The sequence below is a fragment of the Furipterus horrens genome, unplaced genomic scaffold (genome assembly GCF_987537825.1).
Source record: "Furipterus horrens unplaced genomic scaffold, mFurHor1.1.pri manual_scaffold_7, whole genome shotgun sequence".
NCBI classification, from domain to species: domain Eukaryota; kingdom Metazoa; phylum Chordata; class Mammalia; order Chiroptera; family Furipteridae; genus Furipterus; species Furipterus horrens.
This window is the reverse complement of record NW_028327177.1, coordinates 110,641,314-110,664,249: the sequence shown is the minus strand read 5'-3', so window position 1 is coordinate 110,664,249 and position 22,936 is coordinate 110,641,314. Positions and strand designations below refer to the sequence as shown.

The 22,936-nt window shown below is 40.3% G+C and overlaps 1 pseudogene; it reads left to right on the top strand.

Annotated features, from left to right (window-relative positions):
* The first annotated feature begins 190 nt into the window (after positions 1–190).
* LOC150005055 (cysteine-rich PDZ-binding protein pseudogene) lies at positions 191–578 on the top strand (annotated as a pseudogene).
* The last annotated feature ends 22,358 nt before the right edge of the window (positions 579–22,936 follow it).

Here is a 22,936-nt window from a genome sequence, read left to right as displayed (position 1 = left end):
CAGTCACCAAAAAGTTGGTGTCGCAATGACCCTTGTGGCCTCTTTGGCAACATACCCCAGGACTCTACATGTTCATTCTCTCTGTAACCCCGGAGTCCCATTCCTGGGAATCAGCCCAAAGGAAATCATTCTGACTCTTTAAAAAAAAAATTGCTGTTGTTCCATGGCTAAGGAGACTGTCCGCGGAAGGATGGCACATGGAAAATGTGAAAAGGCACTGGGCACTGTTATCACTCCAGATACATGTTTTCCCAGGTGCAAGGAATACTAGAGAAAGTAATACACGAAAGCTGAAAAAGATAAAACTTTACTTCTAAAAAGCAAAAATTAATCCATATGGAATGAATAAGTTCTCCACTTGCAGAATTTGTAAAAGTTCTTTGCACTGGCCAGGATCTCATTACTGCCAGGTCTGTGCCTACAAAAAGGGTATGTGTGCAAAGTGTGGATAAAAGGTTTTAGATAGCAAAAACTTGCAGCAAACATATTGCATCAGTGAAGGTTCTGGCTTTCTGTATAATTTTAATTTCTGTCTGGGCTTTTCAAGGTGTAACATAGGTGTTCAAGTTACAGAGTAACATGTTTTAAGAAAAACAATTAACTTTAAACCTATGAAGCTGATGGGTATTTATTCTTTTGCCCTTAAGAAATTCTGAACAGCACAGTGTAACTAGTCTTCTGCCTGAAGTTATTCTTTTCCTTACGATCATTTAATTGACCTGGAGTAAGTGGAAAATTTAACTTTTTATTTAACATTATATATAATTTTTATTATCCTCTCCCTCAACTTTACTTATAGATTTTGCAAATGTGAGAAGGAGATTATTGATATTTTGCATTGAACTTGGCATTTAGACTTAAAATTCTTGCCTCCATCCCTTATTGGTTGCATAGTTGTTAGAATGAGCAGTCCGTTGATGAATTGTAGTTTCACAGAGTATTTATCCGAGACCATTATCACTGACTGTTTCCTACGTAATTAGCTCAGACCCAAATCAAACACAAGTTGTATTTGTGATTTTTCATTTGTTTTTGAAGCCAAAATGCCAATACATTTTATACGAGAACAAGAACACAAGGAACACCCCACAGAGGTCCAAATGAATTTGCTGGATTTCAGAAAAACACATTTCACACATTACCTTGAATTCAAACTGTAGTGAAAGACAGGAAAAGTGTTCATCCATGATGCTATGTAATGTAAATGAATCACCACTCTTTGGGAAAGCTCTTATAAACAGAAATCAAACTTTTTTTTAAATCTCCTTCCTTCACCAAGTGAACAAATGAATAAATACAACAAAAGGGGGAAAGGCTGTGGGCACAAAGAAATTCAGCACAGGGTTGTTTTTAATTCTGTAAAACTGGAAAAGGAAAGAAACTTAATGCTAGCAGCAGGAGAGAAGTTACAGTACGGTACAGCAGCATAATGAAATATACTGCAGGCAATTAATGTTTAAAAATTTTTCATAACAGATTGAGAATCTGTCATCATTTCATGCTACAAATAAAGGTCAAATCTATTATTGTAAATACCGTATGATATAAGTCATGGAGAAAACACATAATAGTCTGGAAGGAAATGCATCAAATCGTTAAGAGTTCTTGGCTTTAAATGCTGAGACTGAGCTAAGTTTATTTTCTTCTAGTCTGTTTTCTATAATGGGCATGTAATTTTTATTTTTACAATAACAAACTTTTTGAAAGACCCAGTACATGTTTTCTTACCTCATAGGCACTCCCAAGCCTCCTTGCTCCTGCCATCTTCTACTGTAGAATCTGGAAAAGCTTAAATGGCCACTTTCCCAGCCACCATATATATATATATATTTTTTTTTAATCAAAGGCACATGGCACAATTCCAGCCGATGAGATATAAGCAGAAGTCTGATCCCCTGGCCTTTATTCTTCCTCCCTCTAGTCTAGATTGCAAATACAGTGAGTGATAGGGGCTGCAACAGGCGTCTGGGAACCAAACTGGAAAGGCCAAAAGAACCAAAGATGCTGGTTGGAACACTGTCGGGTGCTGAACCAACGCCAGAAGCTGACGGTTGTTGAGACTATAAAAAGTGTTGGAGAAAGCTATGTGGGAGCAAGGCCAAGAGCAGAGGTTCTCAACCGTTATCATGTGGAGAGATTTTGTAAATGTAAAAGCCATAAAGCATGTGAGAAAACAAATCATGATAAGAAAGTCACCAGATGCAACAACCAAGAGAAATCACATCTCAGAATCTGTAGCTAATAGAAAAACACAAGAGACTATAAATCAGTATACTTTAAATGTTTCAGAAAAGGAATTGGGAAAGAAAGAACAGGTGGTATTTTTAAATGAACCAAATGAAATGCTGAAAATGTAAAATATAGTCATTGATAGAAGATCATAGTTAAGTTAAATAGTGGACTGGACACAGCAATGGAGACTAAGAACAGCAAGTAAAAATGACCCAACATAAAAAGAGAAAGAGATGGAATGCCCCCAAAAGATTAGCTCCGTGACACACAGGATGGGGAGCTTTACTGTGCATTTAATTCAATTTTAAAAAAGAAGAATAGTCAGAATGGGGGAGAGGAAATACCACTAGAACTGAAGAAAGACATATGTTTTGATGTTGAAAACACACTGTTTCCTGAGCAGAATTTAGCTATACTTAGCTACAATACATTGTTGTAAAAATGAAGAATATCAGCAATTTAAAGAACAACTTAATATAAGCAAAGAAGAAAATTATTTATTACAAACAATGGTAATGAGACTGACATTAACACCAACAAATGCCAGAAAACTCTGTAATTATATCTTCAAAGTTCAGAAGGAAAACAGCTGTCAAACTAGAATTTTACACCCAACTAAACTATTATTACAATTTAAGGACAAGACAAAGAGTAGCAATTATGACCAAGGTTTTGAAGAAACCAACATAAAAGATATCGACAGTTTTAGCTGTCATTGTTCTCAAGAGATTATGTGAGCCACTCAGGATTCTCCCAGTGGAAAAAAGTCAGGTCTGAGGAACTGGAGATCCCATTGATCTTATTCAGTGGGGAATCCCAGGCAAACACCAGTGAGGATTTTATCTAGACAGTCAAGAACAGGTGGACCTTGAAGAGCAATCATCAGCTTAGCATTAGTGCTCTTCATCCATCTGGAATTTCCTCAGTAGTTTGAGAACTGCAAAGATACACATACGAAGCATGCAGAGGGCCTAGTGTAAGCCTACACTGTGCTTACCCTGGAGTGCAAACATATAGGAGCACACTGGTCAAGTCTTTTTGTATGCAAAGGGCAAAAAACCCATTCCACAATTCCGTCTCTCTCTACCTTCTGCTTCCTCATCAACTAAAAATGGGTTTCCCACCCAGACCTAGTTGTGTATGAATTTTTAATTCAATGTCCACTACCAACAAAGCATAATCTATGTTCCTCTTAGTTTAAATTCTCAAGAGAGACTGATCGACCATTAGCCAAAGAAAATTTGTCATTCCTCTATGAAGAGTCCATCTCTGATCATATCAGATCTGTCCTGGTATAGCAGAAACTATTGGTCTGCCTACTCAAACATTCTGCTACTAACATTTTTTCTTGATAAAGAAGTGTATGTATCTCTTAGTTCTATGACCCTATTCCCAGCTCAAGGGATATATTTTGTTGGTGTAAGTCAATAATAGTGACTAAATCTCCTTTCCAGTGATTAATATAGAGGAAAAACATATGATCCACTTTTAACTAGTAATTCAAAAAGAAAGTTTGTAAGAGAATTCTTAGATTTCTTCACTCTTGATGAGAATACAGGAAAAAATAATACCCATCCCCCAAAATACACATTACACACACACACACACACACACACACACCCCTCCTTCCTCCGTCTAAGCATAATTGTGATTAAATGTGATGATTTAAAGTACTAAAGCCAGTTTCCTTCTCTCTTTCTGCCACATAGTATTCCGTTGTGTAAATGTACCACAGTTTTTTAATCCACTCACCTACTGAAGGGCGTTTAAGCTCTTAGGCTGTTCCCAAAACTTGGTTATTATAAGTAATGCTGCTGTGAACATAGAGATGCATAGGTTCTTTTAGATTGGTGTTTCAGGATTCTTAGGGTATAATCCCAGCAGTGGAATTGCTGGATCAAAAGGCAGTTCTACTTTTAGTTTTTTTGAGGAAATTCCATACTGTTTTCCATAGTGGCTGCAGCAGTCTGCATTCCCACCAGCAGTGCACTAGGGTTCCCTTTTCTCCACATCCTCACCAGCACTTGTTGTTCGTTTATTTGTTAATGATGGTCATTCTGACCATTAAAGTGGTATCTCATTGTGGTTTTTATTTGCATCTCTCTGATAACTAGTGATGTTAAGCACCCTTTTATATGTCTGTGACCCATGGACATAAACAACAGGGTGGAGATTGACTGTGGAAGTTGGGCAGTGGGCAGGGCAGGGGAGAGCAAAGGGGGGAAATATGAACAACTGTAATAGAACAACAATTTTTTAATAAATAGAAAGTACTAAAGCCTGGTTGATACCAGACTGAAGATGAAGCCAACTCTTGGAAGTGGGGAGAACAAGAGAAGCCTAGGAAAGTGGAGCCAGAGTTCTAATTTATGCTCCTCATCTGCATGCATCCCATCTATAAACTTTTTGTAATGAATGATAATTAACTTCTCTATTGCTTAACCCAATTTCAGTTGTGATTTGCTATTACTTAAAGCCAATGCATCCTAATCAAAACAAACATAGATACCCAGGCCAGGCTTTCATCAGAGACCATGGGCGGTTACAACTCCCACACAAATATCTACTGTGCGACATGGGTTTGATGGACTTGAGGAGCATGAAGACTGAAGAACATCCTAGGATATGCCATCTCAAGGGAAGAAGAGTAATAAAGAACAAGTTTACTTCAAGGATGTGTAGGGATGATTCTAGATGCAGCGTGATGGTTGTTGTTTTGATTGTCCTCTAATCTAGTGTGCATAGATTTGTTTGTATATGAGTTCTAGAGCAAGTGCATTGCAAAAAAAAAGTGAAAAATACTAATAACTGTTACAGGTGGAAATGGGATCATTGCAGTGTCACAAGAAAAGCATTTCTGAGGACCCACATATGAGAGGTTGAAGTGCTTATTACTTAAAGCATTTCTGGGGACCCACTTATGGGAGGTTGAAGTGTTTATTACTTAAAGCCAGTGCATCCTAATTGAAACAAACCATTAGTAAAGCTGAAACAGCTCTGGCTGGTGTGGCTTAGTGGATTGAGCGCTGGCCTGCAAACCAAAGGGTTGTGGGTTTGATTCCCAATCAGGGCACGTACCTGGGTTGTGGGTCAGGTCCCCAGTTGGGAGCACACAAGAGGCAAGCACACAGGTGAGCACATGTTTCTCCTCCTCTCTTTTTCCCTACATTTCTCTCTCTCTAAAAATAAAAATAAAATCTTTTTTTTTTTAAAGCTGGAACCAACACAAAGCACTGTTCCAGGTTTAGCTCTGTCCTGCTGTGAAAATATCCAGGCTTGTCTTCATCTGGCCTAGAAATAGGGCCAGTGTCCAGAAATTCTGTGCCATGCCAAGGTTTAGTCCAGTTTAGTCTGTCCCCATCTGGCTAGTTTAGTCTGTTCCTGGCAGTGTTTCATCTAGTGCTGCGCTTGGAGCCTGCTTGGAGTCTATGTGGCTGCCATACCCCAGGTGGCTGATAGGCCCATGTGGCTGCTATGGAGAGAGAATTTCCAAGCACACAGGTGAGCACATTGCAGAGAGAGAGAGAGAGAGGGAGAGAGAGACAGCTTTGTTAGGAATGGACCAGCACTCTTTCAAAATAACCAGTCAAATTCCCAATTCTTCACAAGTTTGTGTTGGGTCCTTTCCCTAACCAATCCATTTCCTAGATCTTCCTGGGGCTCTGTGTCCCTTATCCAATCCGACACTTTTCTCAGGCTAGACAGACAAGCCTTTGTGGTCAGCTCCCCCTGTGCTATCTTGGCTTCTATTTTGCCTGTTCCCAGTAGAGGAATTTGCCCTTTATTGTTTATTCCTCACCCCACCCCATAGTCCAGGTGAGTGGACCATTGGTACCCTGGAGAGATTGAAAAACTGTTCCTTCCTCCCTACATGGGGGGTGGGGGAGGGGTGTTAATGCCTTTGGTAGGGCAACGCTGTGATAATCTGGTATGCCTGTGAATGCTGCAGCTTCTAGTGAAGCAGACCCACCATCCAATTCAGCAATCCAGTTCATCAGGCTCAACAAAGTCCAATTCTCTTTGCTCCCCCCTTTCCACCAATATTTAGCTACTTATGCTACACAACTACTTAAGTAAAAGCTCCGTTGCATGCTGAGAGGTATTGGTAGCTTCGGTGCCATGGTCTGTGTCAGGAGACTAAACTGAAATTTCCTGGGAAAGTGGAGGAGTCTTTGAATTTTGGGCACTAAATGGGCACAAAAGTTGCTTTTTGGAACCAGGGACAACAAATGGTTGGATTTTTCATGTTGGTTTTTTTTTTTTTTTTTTACTTTGTTTTTATTGTTTACACTACTACAGATGTCCCTACCTCCCTCCCCCCAACTTTGGATCTTAAATGCCAAGTCAGAGTGATTTCAACTGACTGTAGTTGGGACTCAGGCATGAGGGAATGCTGTGATCGATAAACAATGTCTGTTGTGGACTTGGCTGGGGAATGGTGGCGCACATTCCACCTACTCACCCCCTTGAATCCCTTCTGAGATGGACCTCAGCCAACCACTCCCTGCATCACAGTGAGAACGCCCTCCTTTCAGTACCCCATGTTATACATTCAGAAATCTTATATTTTTTACTTATTCTTAAGCAAAGATACACTTACAGAAGTGCACTGTCTCCAACCAAACTCACCACTGTTAAACAATCCACCAAGCCCAAGAGTCATTCTTATCATATTTATTGTCCCTTACATTTCAGAGTACTTGACAACCTCAACTAGTACTATTTCTTGAAAAACAACAGCTCTCCACCTAGTGAATTTAACTTCAAAATTTTATTACTTTTGTTGTTTTTAGTATTATTCTTGTCTTCCTGCTTCGTCCTGAAGATTTTAACCATAAGTAGCTTTGACATGCTTCAAAACTTCTTTTGTTCTTTCAGGGAGCTTTTGGAGAGGGTCCAAATGCACCGTGTCTCTGTGAAACAAGGCCAGAGACAATCCTTTGAATTTACTTCCACAAATATTTCTTGAGTACCTACTTTGTACCAGGTGTCATGACAGATACGGAGATGAATAAAGAAGAAAGAGAAAGTGTCATTTGTTGAGATTCTGCTGTGCTATGCAATGTGCCAATACCACACTAGTGACTTTGAAGTGTTTCGGCTCATTTTATTCCCATAAGAACCTCCCAAAGCATCATTATCACAATTACAGCTGAGGAAACTGAGGCTTAGGAGGGTTACATAACCTGCCCAGCCACTCACCTAGTGATTGATTAGTGGAGCTGGGATTTGGCTCAAAGCCCACGGTGTTTCAGCGCACCACAACATGGGACCAAGTGACAAATATGACTCATAAGGAAGTGGGAGGAGGCATCCAGAGAAATTGAAGTCATAACGTTTCCTAGTGAGCTGTATAAAAGTGGGCCAGGTATCACTTTGTAAGTTGTTTGTCTAACCACTGTGCTGTACACCTGAAACTAATATAAAATAATATCGATTGTCAATTGTATTTGAAAAAAATTACATTTTAAATAAATAAATAAATAAAAATAAAGGCTTCCACTGAGGAAAAAAGTGAGCCATTTACTAACTTCTCTTAGCCTCAGCAGCCCAGTCAACATGGGCCAATACCTACCTTGCAAGGTTGTGGAGAGGATTAAAGATAATATGTGTAAGGCACCTAGCACATGGTAAGTATTCTATAAAGAACAGCTATTATTATTCACAGCTTTGTAAATTACCATTTCTCTAAGGGGCAGGAGCTGTTTTTCTATACACTGGATTCTCATATGAAGTATGAAATCTAGAATCTAAATTAACAAGATTTTTGCTCTATGGCTTTGAGAAAGAATATGGTTATTTGAAGGATCTCAGGAGGGCTTATAAGAAAAGAAAATCCTAAATCAAAGGGAAGTTCAGAGATTTGCATTCCTCCTCCCAAGTCCTCATTCAGCAGAGCTACTGGCCAGGAATGACAGGAGGACTCACCACTGTTGAGTCTGCTCATGAATTTGCATGAAAATTGATAAACAATATGACCACCAGGTCTGGCCCTCTGGAATAGCCAGGCATCTACAGTGAGAGGAAGGCCGTTATCTACACTGCCTGGAATCCCACTGCAAATCTTTACAGACAGGCACAAACTCACATTGGATCAGGCTTTGATTAACCTCCCAGAATGCTGACTTTGTTTATGCCAGGACAAATGTGTCCCTGAATGAGGGAATTGACAGGACATTTGTCTCTGCATTGAAAGCTGATTAAAAGTGAGTCCACTGCCTTCTCTCCTCTCAGGAGTCTTCACATTTCTAAGCTGTTTATTCCTTTGTGATTCAGTCATTTCAATGGCAGGAAGACTCCATTCTTGGTTCTTCTAGTGATAATCCACCCACAGTGCAGCAAGAATGCTCAAGAGCAGGATGTTTCCCTTGTAGAGAGAACAATCATTGCCTAAGTGGAAGGACTTGAATAGGAACTAAAAACTCATCCCCATCACACCCAAAGCTCTCCCCTCAAATAAGTTTTCTTATCTCCTGTTACTGATACTGTGAATTCTGAGCCTTCCCAAATTTTTCATGAAAGAACCTCTTAAAAACAGAAAAATAGTAGGGAGACTCTTGTGCTTCTTGCATTCTGCTGCATAGTATATCCATATGTGTTGTAATTTTTCTAGTTAAAGTTATATACCAGTTAAAATGCTTAACTGTTGTCTTCTCTTATTTAACTAAATTAAAACCCCAGAAAGATGTACCTTAGTTTCCGGGGATTTGGAGAACTGGTGGCAGCACTACTGGCTTCTGGGTTTGAGATGCATGAGAAGACAGCCATCTCACCAGGCTTATCTGTATTCTCACAGGGCTTTGGATATTCTTGCTCTACAACACAAATAGGCCCTTTCAATCAATTCCCTCTCCTGCCAGCAATCATTGTGGTGACATTGTGCTCCCCCAGGTCATTCTTAAACTACAATGGAAAACATACAGACATGGCTGGCACAATGGCTAAGCCTTGCTCTTCTCACTCTACCTACAGGCCCCATGCTTATCTTCTCTGCAGGTGAAGGTGTTGGTCAACATTGAAAGACATATATATGCTAAAAATGCAATGATGAAAGCCTTAAAATTCAAGAGAAGATATGGTCAGAAGATGTGTCATTCTACCTTTATAGAAAATTCCAAATGGTAAAGACAGTCTATTCAGTAAATGAGGCTGGGAAAATTAAAGATGCATCCAAAAAAAAAAAAAAAAAAAAAAATGAAACTAGATCACCTCCTTACATCATATACAAGAATAAACTCAAAATGGATTAAAGACTTAAATGTAAGACTCAAAACCATAAAAATCCTAGAAGAAAACATAGGCAGTGAAATCTTAGATAGTTCTTGGACCAACATTTTTTCTGATCTACCTTCTTGAACAAGAGAGGCAAAAATAAACAAACAAACAAATAAATAAACAGGGCTACATCAAACTAAAAAGTTTTTGCACAGCAAAGGAAACTATCAAGAAAATGAAGAGGCAACCCACTGAATAAGAGAACATTTTTGCAAGTGATACATCTGATAAGGGATTAATATTCAAACTTTATAAAGAACTGAAATAACTCAACCAAAAAAAAAAAAAGATGGCCCAATTGAAAAATGGACAAAGGAACTGAGTAGAAACATCTTCAAAGAGGATATATAGATGGCCAATAGACACGAAAAGATGTTCAATGTCACTAATCATCAGGGAAATGCTAATTAAAACCACAATGCGATAGCACCTCACACCTGTCAGAATGGCTGTCATCAATAAGTCAGCAAACAGCAAGTGTTGACGAGGATGTGGAGAAAGGGGAACCCTTGTGCACTATTGGCAGGAATGCAGATTGGTGAAGCCACTGTGGAAAACAGTATGGAGTTACCTCAAAAAATTGAAAATGGAACTGCCTATGACCCAGAAATTCCACTTCTGGGAATAAATACATCCAAAGAAATCTAAAACATTTGATTCAAAAGAATATATGCATTTCTATGTTCATTGCAGCACTGTTTATAATAGCTGAGACTTGGAAGCAGTCCAAGTGCTCATCAGTAGATGGGTGAATTAAAAAGCAGTGGTACATTTACACAATGGACTACTACTCAGCTGTAAAAAATAAGGAAATTTTACCTTTTGTGACAGCGTGGATGGACCTAGAAATACCAGAGAAAGACAAATACTCTATGATTTCACTTATATGTGGAATCTAATAAACAAAATGAACAAAATAGCCCTGGCTAGTGTGGCTCAGCAGATCGAGCACCAGTGGGTGAACCAAAGGGTCGCCAGTTCAGTTCCCAGTCAGGGCACATGCCTGGGTTGTGGGGCAGGTCCCCAGTTGGGGGCATGCATGGGAGGAAACTATACATTAATGTTTCTCTCCCTTTGTTTCTCCTGCCTTCCTTTTCTCTAAAATAAATAAATAAAATCTTTTTTAAAAAGAACAAAATAAAATAGAAATTGATTTATAGATACAGAGAACAGTCTGGCAGCTGTCAAAAGGGGAATTAGGGAGTTGGGTGAAATAGGTGAAAGGAATAAGCAGAAAGAAACCTCATAGGCACAGATAACACTATGGTGATTACCAGAGGGACAGGGGTTGAGGGCAGGTGAAGAGTGTAAAGAGGGGATAAATGGTGATACATAGAGACTTGATTTGGGGTGGTGAATGCACAATACAATATACAAATAATGTTGCAGAAACAAAGAAAACATCTTAAAATTAAATCAAGAAAAAAAGGCAGATTGACTACAAAGAAACAGCATTTGGGGTGATAACAGACTTTTTCAGAACATAGTGTGTCATATCTTTAATGTAATGATAGGTAGCAATTACCATGCTAGCGTTTTATACCTAAATATCCTATCATTTAAGAATGAGAGTTAAATATTATATTTTTAAAGTCTAATGGCATACAATCCAAGTAAAAGCATAAAATTTTTCTGAGTTCATGGTCCTCTAGTGCCTTATGCCTCAATCAGATTGTCACCCTAAACCCTTTCTATATGGAAATTAGCAACTACCTATGACTAAAGACTATATTGAGAATGCCTAAATCCACAATCTAGAATGAGAAAACTATACAAGTTTGTGGGTTATTAAACCTAAGTATATTTGCCACGTAGCCTGCAGCAGCTAGTGAATAAAATTATGTGATTGGTTATATATTGCCACATTCCAGATATTAATGTTCCAAGCTCCTATACCCTGGAACAGGAAGTTACATTCTTTGCTGCAGTACCTTCCCCAGACTTTTCAGATATCTCATAATTCACATGTTGAAACCAAAATGTACCTAGATACACCCATTGATGGGTCCTGGGTAAGGTCATATTCTTCCCCGGAAGGCCCAAAGTGCCTACATATACACAGAACCTTCGCTTGCATCCACCTTCAGCTCTCACCCACCGTGTGTCCTGCTACTTCCTGCCCATCTCGTGGATGCTCCTCATCTCCTCTGACCTGGAGTCCAGGCTACCTTTTTCTGGCTTATACGAGGCCACCCTCAAACGACTGTCTACACCACTCCAGATCTCCCTCTGACGTCAGTTGATCAGTTCTCAAAAAGTGGCTGCTTCCCTTCTGAAAGCCAGTTCTCTCACAGAGCTGTGTGAACCCCTGGTGGTAGGAACTCCATAATTCCTAAAGGGTTTTTTCGAAAATCATTTTGTTTCTACTATACATTAACCACGAAAGAACTACAGTAGTCCCTCGCTATATTGCGGTTCACTTACCACGGCCTCACTGTAGCGCGGGATTTTTTAAAATATTATATTTAATTATTTATCATGGATTTTTTGCTATATCGTGGGATTTTTCAGTACTGTATACGTATATTGTTAAAGTTATGTAGGTTTCAGAGTGTAGAATAAATGTAAGTTTCCGACTTCACAGGGTTCTGGAACTTAATACCTGCGATAAGTGAGGGAATACTGTAATTCTAAAGAAAAAAAAAAGACAAATATGCGACAAATGGTTCAGAACCATGAAATAGATGCTGAGTATAAATAGGCTTTAGGCATTATGAAATGAGGCAGCTCTAAATTTTCAAAGAATAGAGAACAAGCGAGAGGATTTTTTAAATATCAAAAGGACTTTCAGGTTATAATTAGTAAATTGACTAACATTTTAAAAAGTAAAAGTGAATTTCTAAAGCCTAAGACATTCATGGGATTCTAGAATACTCTCAGTCTAGGAGATCATCACTGCCAGCCTCACTTCACAGGTGAGAAAACAGAAGTTTACATGACTTTCCCAAGGTCACAAAACAGTTTTATAGCTGTCAAGATTCGAATCAGAGCCCCTCCCTTCTTCAGGTCTTTCCCGCCTATTTTCTGATAGAAGTTGCTTTCACAAATGGGCAAAAGTCCCCAGATTTACATGGATAAATATATGACGGTGTTGGTTGTGGAAGAAGTGATGGTGTTATGTGTATGTTCTGGAAAGTTATGGAGTAGAGGACAATTCAAGGGCGATTCAAGAGCAACTCAGGGTCACATCAGCCAAAGCTGAGATTCAGTTAAGACTGGGCGTATCTAAGAAATTTTTGGAATGGGTAACGAGATTCAACAGGTATAAACAAATCAATTAGATGTATCTATAAATGAGAGAAATAATACAGCAATTGAGGAAGCAACAAGGTCATAGGATTTATCAGTCTGGAATTACTATGCATGTTGGCTATTCCCAGGATGGGGAAAACCTAAAAATGAGGCTTCTTGAGAGCACAGTTTCTGGAAACATATCCATACTTGTTGATTGCCTTTCCCTGCAAGGCTCTGAGCGAGGCCTGGGCAACACAAAGGTAAGCAGGACAGCAAGATAAGTTCCTGTTCTATACCCTATCTTGAAAGGTTTTTATCTTTTGGGTTTTTTTAATCATAAGCGAGTTCCCTGGCTAAATAAGACCATTTGCCAATTTCTGCCCACCTGTCCTGGAACGCAGGCTGGAAGAACCCTGGTTATTTCTTTCTTTTGGGGGGGGGGGGGGGTGGCTGCACTGCGGTGAGAATATCAGGAGTCAGGGATCACTGTGGACCATCTTGGAGACTGAATAAATACCATACCACATGAACAAAAATATAAGCTAACATGTCTGTAGTGCTTATTTTGAGTAAGGCACTGACATAATGTATTCATCCATTTCATTCTCCCTCTAGGTTTATAACGTAAATATTGCTCTTATTGCTATTCACACATGAGGAAATAGAAGCACAAAGAAGTTCAGCTACTGGCCAAGGCTCCACAGCTAGTAGGGATGGAGGCAGAAATTGAACTTAGGTGACCTGTTAGGAATAAAGAAGCCAGTGACTCTCAAACCAGTAGGAGATAATTAACAGATGAATCATGGAAAAGGGATGAGGAAATGACATTCTGCAGCTCCTCACAGATATCTCTTGATCAAAAGGAGGAAGATTGTTATTACCAAACACAGAGAAATGGGAAGATGTAGGTAGATAACTTTGCAAATAAGTCAGAGAGAGACCTATACCTAGATTACTCTTATGTAATCACACCCTGAGATAAGTAGTTAATCACGTTCACCCTGGTTATTTTTTGCAGAGAAGTCCACGTCATTAAAAACCCACTCACTCTGTGGCCCATGGCGCCACCGTGTGGTAGGCACCAGTTGACTGACGGTGCACAAAATACAACTGAAGCAGTAGCAGCCTTTAAGCCAACGTATCACTTCTGGTCCAGGAACTCAAAGCACTTTGTACAGATATTGTGCTGAACCAATGCAAAGAAAAAGCTGTTGAATTTTATGGTGCAATGGGCCCTTAGTAATCGGCTATCATGCCCGAGTTCTCACTCATCTCCTCTGTAAAATCTCTGAGTGTGGTCAGAATCATGGAATCAATGAGCAATGGGGCAGCTACCCACTCCTTCAGACCACCCATTTACTCTATTCTGCTGATGGTCTCTGTTGAGTGTGAAATACAACTTCATCTTCCACAAGAGCCTAACAATGACCAGCTAATGGTAGTGGCAGAACAGTTTAGATCATTATCTTACTCTGGGATCAGTTTCATCCATTCACCATCCTCTACCCCTTGGAAATATTTTTTTCTGTCTAGCTCCTTGCTTAGGTTAACTCTTCTCTCTTGTCTTGTCATTAGGGGGAATAATGTACAAAGACACTCCTGGCACAGTAACTGACTAGGAATTGGCCCTGTTCAGCTTATCAGGTGGCAAATGTCTGCTCTGTGCAAACACGAATAATACAATGGTCAGTAACACATCCTCCTCCCTACAGAACTTAGCAAATGTTAATGCCTGGCAACTCTGTTTTCTAAACATTGTGCCTGCAACATTACCTCCAGCAGGGATACAGGCTTATAACAGCCACAGGCATGAAAACAGACAAGGGCTGGATGATTCCTTTCCTCCAGAGAGAGAACTTAATGGATCTTTGTAGCTCCCCTCAGACACAGGGAAGAAATAAAAGTGCAGAATCACACTTGAGGTTCCGCTGACTCTAGAGGTTGCTTTACTTAGATTCCTGGTAAACTTAGAGTTTGAGTATAGTATCTAAATCAACTGATTATAAAATATATTCCACTTTAGATTTTACTGAGCTGAAAATGATTTTAATCTTTATCTCAGTCGCACACCCCTACCAAGTTCCAACCATGAGACCAAAGCATCTTCTCCTCCATAAATTGTGGGTTCAGATTTTTAGATGGTGAAAAACCTTTTTCAGATTGTAACCATAAACCTGTTACAAACTTCCTAATGTATATAAGTTAAGTTCATTATTGAAGTTACCTCAGAAAATACAACTAATTAAAATTTCTTTTTCATATTGAATCGTGCAGTCATGGAATGTAAGAGCCATTATGGTCCATAGACACAAACAAATTCAGCAGTTCCCAAGTGGCAGGCTATGGATCAAAGCTAGTACTTACCGAGTTCTCATTTGTCCAAGGAGAAATGAGAAAAATGGGGGGGGGGGTGTCATTGCGAGGGGCCAATTGTCTATTCTTGGGAAGTTCTATCTTGTATTCTAAGATTAACTTAACCTTACTTTTCTGGCATTAAAATATCTTATAAGATAATAGTGTTAGTAGGTGGTGACCGTCACATACATTCTTTTATGTCCTTACTTGGCAAAACAAGTCTGTAACCTTGGATCACCTGTGAAACTTTTTGTTAACAAAGTCTACAGCACACTGCCACCCCACACTACTGGGAATATATACTTCCACATTACAAAGAACCATCCTAAAGAGAATCCAGAATGGAAAGAATTGTGAGGAATGGGACAGTCTACTTAGAAGTATTCAACCTCCCCACACACACAAAATAAAGGTTCAAGATAGAGCTTTGCCAAGACCCAACTTCAAATAAGAGTTCTAATTAGGATATGTAAAGACACATGCCAAAACCATTCATCTTTTTTATTTTATTTTATTATTGTTTTTCTATTATGGCTGTCCCACTTTTTCCCCCATTGCTCACCCCCTGCCCACTCCTTCTCCCACAGTCAATCCCCACCCCATTGTCCATGTCCATGAATCATTTATACTATTTCCTTGACTAGACCCCCCCCCCCTTCTTACCTCCCTTCTCTCCCTCCCTCTCCCTCCTCTCCCTGGTCACTGTCAATCTGCTCCTTGTTCACATGCCTCTGGGTCAATTTTGCTCATTTATTTGCATTGTCCATTAGTTTCCTGTATTTGGTGACATCGTATGGAATTTGTCTTTTGTTACCTGGCTTATTTCACTAAGCATAATTCTCTCTAGTGACATCCATGTTGTCACAAATGGTAGGAGTTTCTTCTTTCTTTCTGCTGCATAGTATTGCATTGTGTACCAGTTTTGTTTTTCTTTCTTTTTATGCAATACATAGATCATGTATCATAAAAATACACATTTAAAATCTATATAATCTTAATAACCAATGTCACCTTTATAAATTTAATTTTAAAGTATTAGAAAATTATATCATCTATCTCAAAATAATATTAGCTCTTACAGTCATGTAGGAGCCTCTATTTTTTTTCTTTTATTTTCAAATTTAAATATTGAAAACACTCAGGCATAAGTCTTTTTTTTTTAATATGTTTTATTGAGTTTGCTGTTATAGTTGTCCCAATGTGTACCAGTTTTTTGATTCACCTGTCTACAGATAGGCATTTAGGCTATTTCCAACACTTGGCAAAACACCCTTTGTCCATTTTTTAATTGGATTGCCTGTCTTCTTGGTATTGAGTTATACAGATCTTTATATATTTTGGAGATGAATCGTTCGTCTGAGGTGTCATTGGCAAATATGTTTTTCCAAAGCCATTCATCTTTATCCACACAGGGGAATTGATATGCCTTCATAAAAATATGATATGATTTCCACTTCAAAATAAGCCAATATAAAGATTCTGAAAGATAAAAATAATCAGGACATTTGTGTCTTGCAAGATGATAACATTTAACTGATTAAAAACACTGTAATACTAGTGCCAGTATAGTCAGATTAATACACAGAAGTCCAAATACAGACCCAAGCACATATAATAATTTATATTGGATAAAAGGGGATAGTTCTAAAGGTGAAGAAAGAATGGTCAAGTAATAATGTTGAACAACAGACTAACTAGAAAATAATAAAATAGATCCCTAAGTCACAGCTGGTTGGAGGTGGCTGTGGGCTGTTGTGGGTAGTTTGGGAGGGGTTGAGCTCCCAGGAGGAAATCTTGGAGGCACAACCAGACTGAGAAGGGGAGCCAGTACTTCAGGTGAACTCTGCCCACTCCCGTTCAGAGGAGCTCAAGGCCATGAAGGGAAATAGGGCAGAGAAAGAGGCAGGACTCTCACTCCTGGCTTTAGGGCTACAGGACCTTGGGCTGGAGGGGGAAGTGACACCTGGAAGAGCAAGACATCTGTCTCTTCTCTTAAAAGAGGGGACTCATGTGGGTTTCCATTCATCTTTCCTAACTGCCTGTCTCCTCTCTCTCGTCTGAGCTTCCACCACCCTGTGCTTGGCTCCATCACATCACTGAGTCCTGACTGTTTCCCAGCTAAGGCAGCTGGATGAGTTAAAAGGGCAAACTGAAAGGGACTAGGACAGTTGCAGTGGGTCTGTGTAAGTCATACAGGATTCATGTAAGTCGAAGAGGGTCTGCGTAAGTTGAAGGAGGATGGTGTAGAGGGAAGGAGCAAAAAGAGAGTAAATGAGGAAGTAAAAAAAGTGCGAAAGGATACATGAAAAAGATATACATATTACAGGAAGAAAGGACATTGAAATAGGAATTCTCAAGAAGGGAAACGGAAATGGCAAAAAATTAAGAAAGAAAAGGAAAGGCACATAAATAGTAGGGCAGAAGGATAATTTTAATGACAAGTGAAAAAGCCAAAATCTCCCTTTGATTTTCCAAAACCAATTGTTATTTCCCAACAGAAACCCCAGCTACTCTTAGACAGTGGGGAACAAATGAATTGATTTCTTGCTCTGATATATTTTCATTTGTAATTCTGATTGTTATCTTAAAATGTTGTTGCAGGATAGGCAAATTCCTTTGTCAATTGTATTGTATCAAGTCTCTATCTGTTATTTTAAGTATTTTTTTCTTATTTACAGACAGTCATCATTTTATTCCAATGCATTTGCAAATGTTACATCTTCAGAAAGATCCATGGAAAGGATACTAAAGGATTGTACAAATCTGCACGTAGAGAACTTTCAGCCCTCTCCCTTGATCTCTTTGTTCTGCTTCCCCTCTCCCTCCTTGTAAAAATCTTTACCTCTCTCTACCAAGATTTGGAAAAGAACTTTGAGATGGCAGACCCCCATCTTCTCAGGAGATGACCTTCACGACGTGACTTTCCCATCTTAAAGAGTTCCAGCATCTGAAAATAAACCACATTCCTTTACATCAGCACCTGCCTCTTCAGTATTGGCTTTCATAGCAGCAAGCAGCCAGACCTGCTTTCAGCTACACTTCCATGTGGATAGGGCAGCCACAGGTGACAACATGATTCCACACCACAGCCAAAATTGACTGTCCAGGTCAATGTAAAGCCAAGAGATGACGGCAGCCAACCGGTTTTGGTTTGGGTTTTTTGGTTTATTTGCTTGTATGTTTGGTTTCTTTTGTCATGTGGAACAGATACGGAATGAAAGTTGATCTTCAGAATAACATAAAAACTGAAGCAGACATAGAGGAAGAAACAAGACACACAGCAGAAGAAAACTCCTGGCCATATTCATGTCCCTGATTCTAGTTTATTCCCACACTCAACTGCTCTTCTACCTTGAGCTCTGAGAGACACCCTATTTATCCTTATAACAAATGCCCTCTTCTGCTTAAGTTAAGTTGTTTTTGTTACCTATTGGCTAATGTTTCATCCAATTATTTCTTCCTTTGCCTACATCTACTCCAGACACTATAAAACAAATTATTCACTTTCTGGGCTTCCTTGCAGCTATATCTATGCATGAGATATAACTGTTATCAGTGAAATATTAGCAGAAGTCTTGGAAAAAGACCTTTTTACCAACGTCTTCCATTGACTATGGCTGTAGTAGCTGGGGCTGTGGCAGCCATCTTGCAACTATGAGAGCCCAGCACGAAAACAAAAACTAAACATATGGGAGATGGCAAGAAGAGACTCAGTCTGGGTTTCCAATGGTGTAGCTGTGCTGCTAAAACAAGGCCAGAAACAGTCATTTCTTTTGCAGTTTTTTCTAAAAAAGCACCTTACTCTGTTCTGTTTAGCCAATGCATTCCTAACTGAAACATTTATAAACAAGGATTCTGAGTAACATGAGAAAGAAACCTCCAGACTGGGACCTGAGCAGCCATAGCACTGAAGCTTAGTAAGTAGTATGGGGGGGGTGACGGTGAAAAAAAAAAAAAAGAAAGAAACAGCAGGGAACCGGGTCATGTACATGACTGAGTGAAAAGCAGCTGGGAGAACAGGAAAGCACCAATAGCAAGGGGCACAAGTACAGAAAGAGCGGATTAGACAGTGACAGCCGGTGCTCAACCCAGGAAGTTGTGTGGAGGGTGCTACCAGAACCAGGGCAAGGACCTGAGGACACAGAAGGGGCTCAGCTGGGGAAGGATACACTTCTCTGCAAACCTGGGGCTCAGGTCGGAGAGGTGAGCCCAGGTTGGGCAGAGAATTATCAGTGATAGGCGAAGTCACGGGGCCAGGTCTAGGAGAGGCGTGCTTAGTAAGTGCATTTTCATCACACTGGTTTATCTGAGCACCACAGACGAGGCTGTTGATTTAGCAGAAGGCTGTTGGTTAGGAAGCTGTGTCTGAGAGCACAGTGAGAAGAGCACAAGCTTTGCAGCCCACCACCTGGCTGGGACTGAGTCTCACCCCTGTCACTGCAGAATGCCCTGTGTGGACTCCAGTGAGGCACTTGGCTTCTCCAGCCTCTTTCGTTATGGGTCAAATGACAATGAGGAGAAGGTAAGGTCTACCTTGAAGGGCAATTCTGAGGCTAAAATGAAACAATAAGCCAAGTACCAAGTAACGTGGTCTCTGGTATTATTGTGAACCTATCAGCCCGCAGCCCCTAAGGACAAGGGACACATCTTCGGCCTGGAGGGAGGCAAGCTGCATCCTAGTCACTCCGTGCCCCTCAAGCATGAAGATTCCTCTCTCCTTAAAGAACCTGATTAATGAGGCAAATAGTGGTGTGTCCAGAAGAATCTAAGGAGACACTTGTGGAGAAGAGGCCTAGAGCACCGGAGGGCTGGCTGGGAGGAAGGACAGACCTACCCTCTCGTTCTGTGAGGCAGTGTGCCTGGCTTGTTCTTCTATATGGCTGCAAAGAGGTATGCTGTTGTTCTTGGATCTGGCAGAAGCTGTACTTATTTGACAAGGGGTGGTATGCAGCCTCTCGTTCTCCCGCAGCTTCTGATTCTCTCTCTGCAGCTTCTGTTTTTCTCTCTGCAGCTTCTTCTTTTCTCTTTGCAGCTTCTTCTTTTCTTCCTGCCACTTACTTTTTTCCATCTGCAGCCCCTGAATTTCTTCCTGCATCTGGTGGACACAGGATGGTTAGTCAGTCATTATCACAGGGATCTCTGAGCGCCCAGTGTCTGTGGGACTGGCACCTGTAGGCAGACGCTGGTCAGGGTTTCACCAGGTGCAGAGTAGAGGGTTTCCAGACCTGGGAAGGTGACTTTCTAACAAGACTGACTAGCTTCCAGTTTGGGAACATTTTCAAGCTGTGCCTGAGGAGAAGGAAGAATTGAATGGAGGCTGCAAAGATCAGGGCACAGGGGCTCTCTGTCAGGTGTGGCCACCCATTGAAGGGCAGTCAGGGAAGTTGAGGTCATTCAAAAATCATCAAATGGATGTTTTTAGATGAAAACAAAAGGTGAAGAAAATGTGGTAACATGCTACCTCTGGTGTAAGAGCAGAGAGAACATGAGACTACTTATATTTGCGTAAAGAAACTCTGGAATAGTATGCAAGAAAATAATGGAAGTCATCACCTGTTGACAGTGGGTGTAGGGTATAGGGAGAAAATGACAGGATGGAAGGGAGACTTAACTTAGTGCATCTTAAAATATGTCTTCTGCTTAAGGAATAAATTTGAATGCATTTCCCATTTTAAACTGTTTCAAATGCAATAAATTCATCAAATGGGATTACTGGAGTCGGGTGGCTACTATGTGCCCCACTCTGGATCATGCACTTTGACCACCTGAGCTCTGTAGGCAGAACCTGATGCTGTTGTTAATGGGCTTCCTCTTCGACTTCCTTCTCCTCATGGGAATTTTTATAGAAGCTATTTTCCCTGCCCTGAAGCCTGCTGCTCTCAATTCACTGGTCCCTGTATCTGAGCCCTCCCATTGTGGCTCCCCCTGAACTATCACTGAGGTCCACAGCCACCCAATTCTCTCCTGGATGGGATTTCAAAGGAGGACCTGAACACAAAATAACTAGGCAATTCATCTGAGTTTTATAGCAGAAGCCTCCTTGGAGGACCTCGTGGTGTCACCACCCAGGGGACCACAGAGTGAAGGTTGTGGTGGTTCGGAAGAGAAGGCCTGGAGCCTGGAGCCTGGAGTCCCCTGTTCCTGGCCAGGAAGCTGCTGTCTGGGCAGCTGACTCTTCCATGCATTGGAAAGAGTCAGCAGCCAGGAACAATATCAGCAAAAAAATGCCTGCCAACCAGTTCAAGGTTAGGGGGGAATCGGTGTGCTGAAGGCTGGGAGGAGATCGTGAGAACCAAGCCCCCCGACTGCCCAGTAAGAACTACCTCTCTGCTATCAGCTCCAAACTGTCTTTTCATGTCATCAACCATCCTCTTGTGTTCTCTCTCCTGAAAAAAATGACAGGTTTACAAACCGGGCCCCCTCACATAATAAAATATATTATAAAACTATAGGAATTTTAAAATACTGGCTCTTGATTAGGAAACAGATCAGTGAGAAGAATAGAAAGTTTAGACAAAGAGGGAATCTTAGTCTTGGGGAGGGTGGAATCTTAGTCTAGGAGAGGATGGATTGCTGACTAATAGCGTTCACACAAGTAGCTAAGTGCCTGGAAAAAAAAAAAGAAGCTATGAACTTAGATCCTCATTTCATATCTTAAACCAAAATAAAATTTAAGTGGGTCAAAGATTTAAACATAAAAATACAAGTGACTGTCAGCAAGAGGGTGGGATAGAAGGTTCCAGCTCTCACACCACCCACAGATGAGATGACCTTTATGGGAACCCAGGAATCCAGCTGACAGGTTCCAGTACCTCAATGGAGCAACACCAGAGAATAGATGCACTGAAGAGGAGAAGAACAATTTCTCATTACTGTGTCACCCCTCCCCCAAGGAAGCACAGCTCAGTGTTTGCAAACTTTCCCATAAGGGGAAAAGCATACCACAACTACCTCAGCCTTGAGGGATGCTGCCCAGGGAGCCCATTTCTGTCTCACCACCCCCCAGAACGGAGGCATTGGTATGGCTGAAATCAGTGTGTGGCTCTGACACACAGATCTCAGCAACCAGCCACAGATGCTACTGGCTGGTTGTGAACACCAGGAGGTGTGGGAGGAGAGATGGTAGAAGGGTAGCGTATTTGCATGCAGTCGAAGTTAAGTTGTTATCAGTGTAAACCAGACTGCTCTAACTATAAAATGTTTTATGTAAGCCTCATACTAATCACCAAAAGTAACACCTATAGCAGATACAAAAAAGATAAAAGAATCAGAACACGCCACTAGAAAAAAGGGCATCAAATCACTACAGACAGCAAGAAAGAAAGAGAGAAAATAACAAAGTAACTTCAAAAAAACAGTCTTAAAACAACAAAATAGCAATAGTAAGTACTTATCTATCAATAATTATTTTTTATTTTTCAATTAGTTGACATACACTATTATATTAGTTTCAGTGTACATACAACATAGTAATTACACATTTATATACCTTACAAAGCCATCACCCCAATAAGTCTAGTACTTATCTGACACCATACATAGTTACTGCAATATTTTTCACTGTATTTCCTATGCTATACTTTACTGTGACTGCTTTTATAACTGACAATTTGTACATTTAAACCCCTCACCTTTTTCACTGACCCTCCCAACCCCCTTTCAATCTGGCAACCATCAACTTGTTCTGTATCTATGAGTTTGTTTCTGTTTTGTTTGTTCATTTATTTTGTTTTTTAGATTTCACATGTAAGTGAAATCATGTAATATTTGTCTTTCTCTACTTACTTAGCATAATATCCTCTTAGTCCATCCATGTTGTCCCAAATGGAAAGATTTCATT